The sequence below is a fragment of the Octopus bimaculoides genome, chromosome 21, assembly GCF_001194135.2.
Source record: "Octopus bimaculoides isolate UCB-OBI-ISO-001 chromosome 21, ASM119413v2, whole genome shotgun sequence".
Lineage (NCBI taxonomy): Eukaryota > Metazoa > Mollusca > Cephalopoda > Octopoda > Octopodidae > Octopus > Octopus bimaculoides.
The window spans coordinates 32,552,225-32,558,008 of NC_069001.1; the positions used below are offsets into that span (position 1 = coordinate 32,552,225).

General features: G+C 37.1%; 1 protein-coding gene across 7 annotated transcripts in view; it reads left to right on the top strand.

Moving 5' to 3' along the window:
- The window catches only part of LOC106882013 (epsin-2), a 102,038-nt gene that overhangs the window by 2,016 nt on the left and 94,238 nt on the right, over nt 1-5,784 (top strand). Inside the window, exon 1 of one of the 7 annotated variants that reach the window (XM_052975392.1) lies at nt 1,681-1,702. The exons of the other annotated variants lie outside the window; for them this stretch is intronic. The gene's annotated coding sequence lies outside the window, so the exon portion shown is untranslated. Of the gene's footprint in view, nt 1-1,680; nt 1,703-5,784 lie in introns of those variants that run through there. 7 annotated transcript variants of the gene reach the window in all.

Sequence of the window (5,784 nt, forward strand, 5' to 3'; positions counted from 1 at the left end):
AACTTCATCCCGCACCTTAACTTTTTTGTCATCGCTATGTTTCCCTTCTGAAGATTACGACTGAAGGTTTTTTAAAATTTGTTCTAGAACGACTGTAAGTTGATACCTAACTGTGACCAGCTCCACCCCCTACACCAAAAACAAAAAAGAGAATAAAAAAAAAAGAAAGCAAACAAAAAAAGAAAATGTAAGAAATTGATAACCATGCATCTTATATATATTCATGGTTAAATATACGTTTAAATATCTTGTCACCCGTCATTACCAAAATCCAGTTTTTGGAATTCGTATGGGTTACACATACATACATACATACATATATATATATATACATATATATATATATATATATATATATATATATCGTTTCAATCATTGAACTGCAGGCATGTTGGGGCACCGCCCCGAACAGTTTTAAAGTTAGACGAATCGACTCCAGTCCTTATATATGAATAATACGTATACGGTAGGTGTATTTCAGTGTGAGTAGACGGCTATAAGTAGAAGACTCTTAAGGTGCCACGTAGTGGGTTTTGAACCCGGAACAGTGTTGTAGGGCAGCAAGCTTCCTACCGCACAGCCATTCCTGTGCGTGTATCCCTCACTACAAAAGAGTATGATTTAGTACCATGGTTGCCCGTAACTTGTTTCATATGCCAGTGTAGTCGTGAGTAGATTTTGTAGATAACTCCTCGGCCATCCCTCTCTTCATCTGGCGGAACATCCAGGAAGTGATGTGACAGTCTTGAGCGAAACGAGAGGGCTGCGCCAGCGATGGGATGGTACCCCACTTTTTTTTCCGCTGACTTGGCTGGAGCAACGTGAAATAAAGCGCTTTGCTCAAGGACACAGCATCCTAACCGCTCGAATCAACACCTTCATATTATATATTCTTGGGGGATAGGGTGTAGCCCTTTAGGTTCTGCTGTAAAAACATGTATAGGATTTGGGATCCCAGAGTAGGGGGCGGAAATCTCAAGGGCTGCTCCCACTACGTCTCATATATATATATATATATATATATATATATATAGTGTGTGATTGAGAGAGAGAAAGTGAGAGTATACACTACTCTATAAATTGTTGTTTGCATCTCCATCGGTATATTGACTAGTTTTTTTTATCAGAATAGTTATAAACATTGTCTACTATCATCGTTTAACGTCCACCTTCCATGCTGGCATAGGTCGGTGGGTTTGACCGGACCTGGCCAGGCAGGAGCCTGCTCCAGACTTCTGTATCTGTTTTGGCAGGGTTTTTTTTTACAGTGGATAGTGCTTTTTACGTGACACAAGCACAGGCGAGGTCAGTTTTGGCATGGCTTTTACAGCTGGATGCCCTTCCAAACGCCAACCACTTTACAACGTGGACTGGATGCTTTTTTACGTGGCACCAACAATGACGGTCACCAAGTAACTTTGCAAGACAGAGATCTTTTGAGAGGGGATGGGGGAATTGGAGGAGGATCTTGTGTCAGATGATGATCACCTCCTCCAATTCCCCTTCCTCTCGTTTAAATATATATATATATATATATATATATATATATATATATATATATATATATATGCATATACACATTTATCCTCATTGTAATATATAAAAGTGTTTGTGTATACACACACACACGTCTCTGCTATTTTTTACGCTCCGAGTTGTTTGCTGCAGTTGTACACACACCTTTGATAGCTGAAATTTTACGGTAGGAGATGCACACCTTTTTTTAAGAAGGCTATTTGATCATTACGTTCTAAGATTTGCTTTATTTTTGCCCCTTTTATGAAACCAGCTTTTGAACTGCTTAGTTGTAACATAGTTCGGATTGCATCGACATCCCTAAGCCAAACAGAAGATGTTCAGCATCCTTTTGAAGCAATTCCTCCAAAATATACGGTGTTCATATGGTTGTTTAGGTAGAAATGAACCCGAGCAAAACTGGATTCTGTGGTTTATAACAACATACATATACACTATAGGGCGAAAGTAAAGAACACACATATACCCGGTGTTTAGGGTTAGGGTTACGCCGAAAATGGATGGTGTACGTATACTTCACCTCCGCCCACTAGAGATACATATAAACACACGCACACATACTCACACACACGCACACACAACTAAATAGACGTCATCGAGTTTTTAAAGATTTATTTCTAGAAACAAAATAATGACATGTGATCCATCTAAATTCTTAATCTAGTTTTTAATAGATATTCCCTAGTGCCCTTTTAAAATAATTTAACCCGATTTAGAATCGTACATACGAATAGTGTCCGCATTGATAAAACGTATGAGGAGTGTATATATATATATATATATATATATATATATATATATATGAAGAAGGAAGCTAGGGAAAATATAGGAAGAAAAAAAACGGCGAAAAGGAAGGTTGGCTTACGGAAATCAAAAACAACCACTTGAAAGTATTATTTCTTCGTTTTTATTTGGGACTGCAAATGCCAGAGTCAGACGTCAGTGTATCCTAGAAATTGAAAGATGGGAGCTAACCACGTGTACCACCATATTAACAAAGTTTGCATTGTTGTTACGTAAAAGCTCATCCAACAACAATCACCTTTATGTTAAACATTAACTTATTATTGTCTCGTGGAAGAGTATCATTTACTCATTTTTTGATATTCTCTCCTCTCTTCTGTTATCTAAATCCATTCACACATATAGACTGAGATATTATTTACTTTCTCTCCTCCGTGTAAATTGTGTGTGTCTGTGGTGATGTAGAATTTATTGATGACCATATTAAATAAATCGTATTTATTTTAATGACGTCTAGAATATGAAATGACTCAGACGTGTTAACTATTCTTGCTCAGAGTAATTAGTTAATCGATAATATATATATATATATATATATATATATATATATATATATATATATATATATATATATATATATATATATATATACATATATATATATATATATAACTTCTGTATGTATAAATAAAGAGAACTCGATAGAGTTGATAATTAAAAGAACATTTTTTATTGTAGTTACTCTTTAGTTTCGCTTTATGTCGAAAAGTGATTACGTGAAACTAGGAATAATAATAGTAGTGTAAATCTGTTTTGAATGCTGTTCATTGTAATATATATTAAATTTATTCATATAAAAACTTTGCCTATATACAGAAGACAATTCTGCGAGGTTTGTCGAATGTTGTTCTCTCCTGGCTAGTAGTTTTCGATTCGTACTTGAAATCAAAATATCTCGTACCCTAAAAATAATCCTGAACCCCCACCCCCACCAGCAATGATCGTTGCACTCTCATTCTAGTAAATGAGAGGCTTTGCGTTTAAATAAGATGTAATTTATTTTTTTATTGTGAATTTTATTTGAAAAAAATTATTCAAATTGAAACTCATGTGATCTTTGATACTTCGTTTTGAGGAAAATTAATCAATTGATTGGAAGGTCTTGGCTCATCTTATCAGACAGGAATGGAAGAACCAATATTAAGTGGCGCTTGATAGTTCTTGGTATTCTCAAGTAATATAGATTTGATATGGCAGTAGAAGTGTGGGTTAGGGACCCATATAACAAATGCCATTTTTTTTCTTCTCGGATTTTAAAAATAGCGCTATTTTTTATTTGTTTTATTTTATTTTTTGGTTTTGTCTCCTATTTGTTTCAGTTATTGGACTGCAGTCATTCCGGGGCACCGCCTTGAAAGGGTTTAGTCAAACAGATCGGCCTCAGTACTTTTTCCCCCTATAAAATGTATTGTACTGGTTCTGTTGGTTTCTTTCGAAGAACCACTAAGTTGTGTGGACGCAAACAAACCAATACCGGTTGTCAAGCGATATAGGGGTTACAAACACAGACACATACAATAGAATTCCACCCAGTTTCCGTCTACCAAATTCACAAGGCATTGGTTGGCCCAGTGCTGTTGAAGACACTTCTATTATAGTTTAAAGGGCCGTACATTGGTACTGAACCTGGAACGAAGTAGTTGGGAAGCAAGCCTTTTTAACCACACATCCATGCATGCACCTGTTTAATTATTTAATTATTTTTCTTTTTAGTTCTCTGTGTGGAACCCTGGGCAAGTGTCTTTTACTAAGGCCCCCAGGCCTGTCAAAACCTTGTGAGTGGATTTGTTAAATGGCGATTGAAAGAAGCCTGTCCTTTATATATATATATATATATATATATATATATATATATACACACACACATATATACACATACATACATGTGTTTGTGTTCTCCTGCTGTTTAACAACTGGTGTTGGTTTGTTTACATCCCTGTAACTTCATGGTTTGACATAAGAGACTGATAGAATAAGTACTATACTTACAAAAAGTGGGGGAAAGAAAAAAGGTAGTGGGGTCGATTTGTTTGGCTGAAACCCTTCAAGGTAGTGTCCCATTCTGGCTGCCGTCCAATGAGTAAAACAAATGATAAACACAAGAAAAAGCTTTCTAGTTATTTGAGTGAAACCAGTTTTGAGTTATTAATTGGGGGTGAGATGTCTCTTGATAATGGAAACAAGTACATGGTGTTACCTACTGCTTTATCTATGATATGCACATACAGGTCACTGGCCTAGTCTTGGTGCTAGTAGTGGCGGGGAGGCTAAGATATTATTGATACCCTCCCACTTAAGCATGAGAAGCCGGAGGAAATTTTGCACCCAGAGGAGTAACTTCTCCCCATTCTTACCATAGTTCTGGTATGGCTGCATCTGTGTGGATCACTTAACATGCTAAAAAGAGCAGCAAAATATATCTCAAATTAAAAATTCTGTCTTGCATAAACTGCATTAGAAAATATAATCGTAGATACACTTAGAAAGATAGGACAGTGACAGTTGGAAATGCCTTTGTTCATGTGCCTGCTAAGTCAAGGGTGACCTGCAATGTCTGAACAATACACTATACTGTTAAGTGTTTAAATGTTTCGACTGTTTAAATAGCAGGCTGTGTTGTGATCAAACCTCATGGAGTATTGTTGCTTAGCCCTTCATCAGACATGATTCAGCAAATCTATGATCAGAAGCATTCCAACCATGTCTCACCAGTCTTTTTATACGTCAGAGACTTCGTTATCTAGTGTGTCTTCCTTTATATAAGATAGAGTCGATTTGAGAGTGATTTGGCTGCTATTTCTTTTTGACATGCTTGCACTGGTGAAAACGAAAACTAATTTTTTAAGAAACCAGAAAACTGTTGGAGCGTGATCGTTGCCAGGGCAGCTGACTGGCTCCCGTGCCGGTGGCACATAAAAGGCACCATTTGAGCGTGGCCATTGCCAGTTCTGCCTGACTGAGTGGTTGGCGTTAGGAACGGCATCCAGCTGTAGAAACTCTGCCAAATCGGATTGGAGCCTGGTGTCGCCTCCTGGTCCACCAGTCCTCAATCAAATCATCCAACCCATGCTAGCATGGGTTGGACGATTTGACTGAGGACTGGTGTACCAGATGGCTACACCAGGCTCCAATCCGATTTGGCAGAGTTTCTACAGCTGGATGCCCTTCCTAACGCCAACCATTCAGAGAGTGTAGTGGGTGCTTTTATGTGCCACCAGCACGAAGGCCAATCAGGTGGTACTGGCAACGGCCACGCTTGAAATGGTGTATTTTACATAAAAATTCTATATATATATGTACACACACACACATAATATATATATATATGTACACACATATATATACATATATTTATATATATATGTATATACATATATATATATATATATATATATATACACACACACACACACACACACACACACACACACACACACACACACA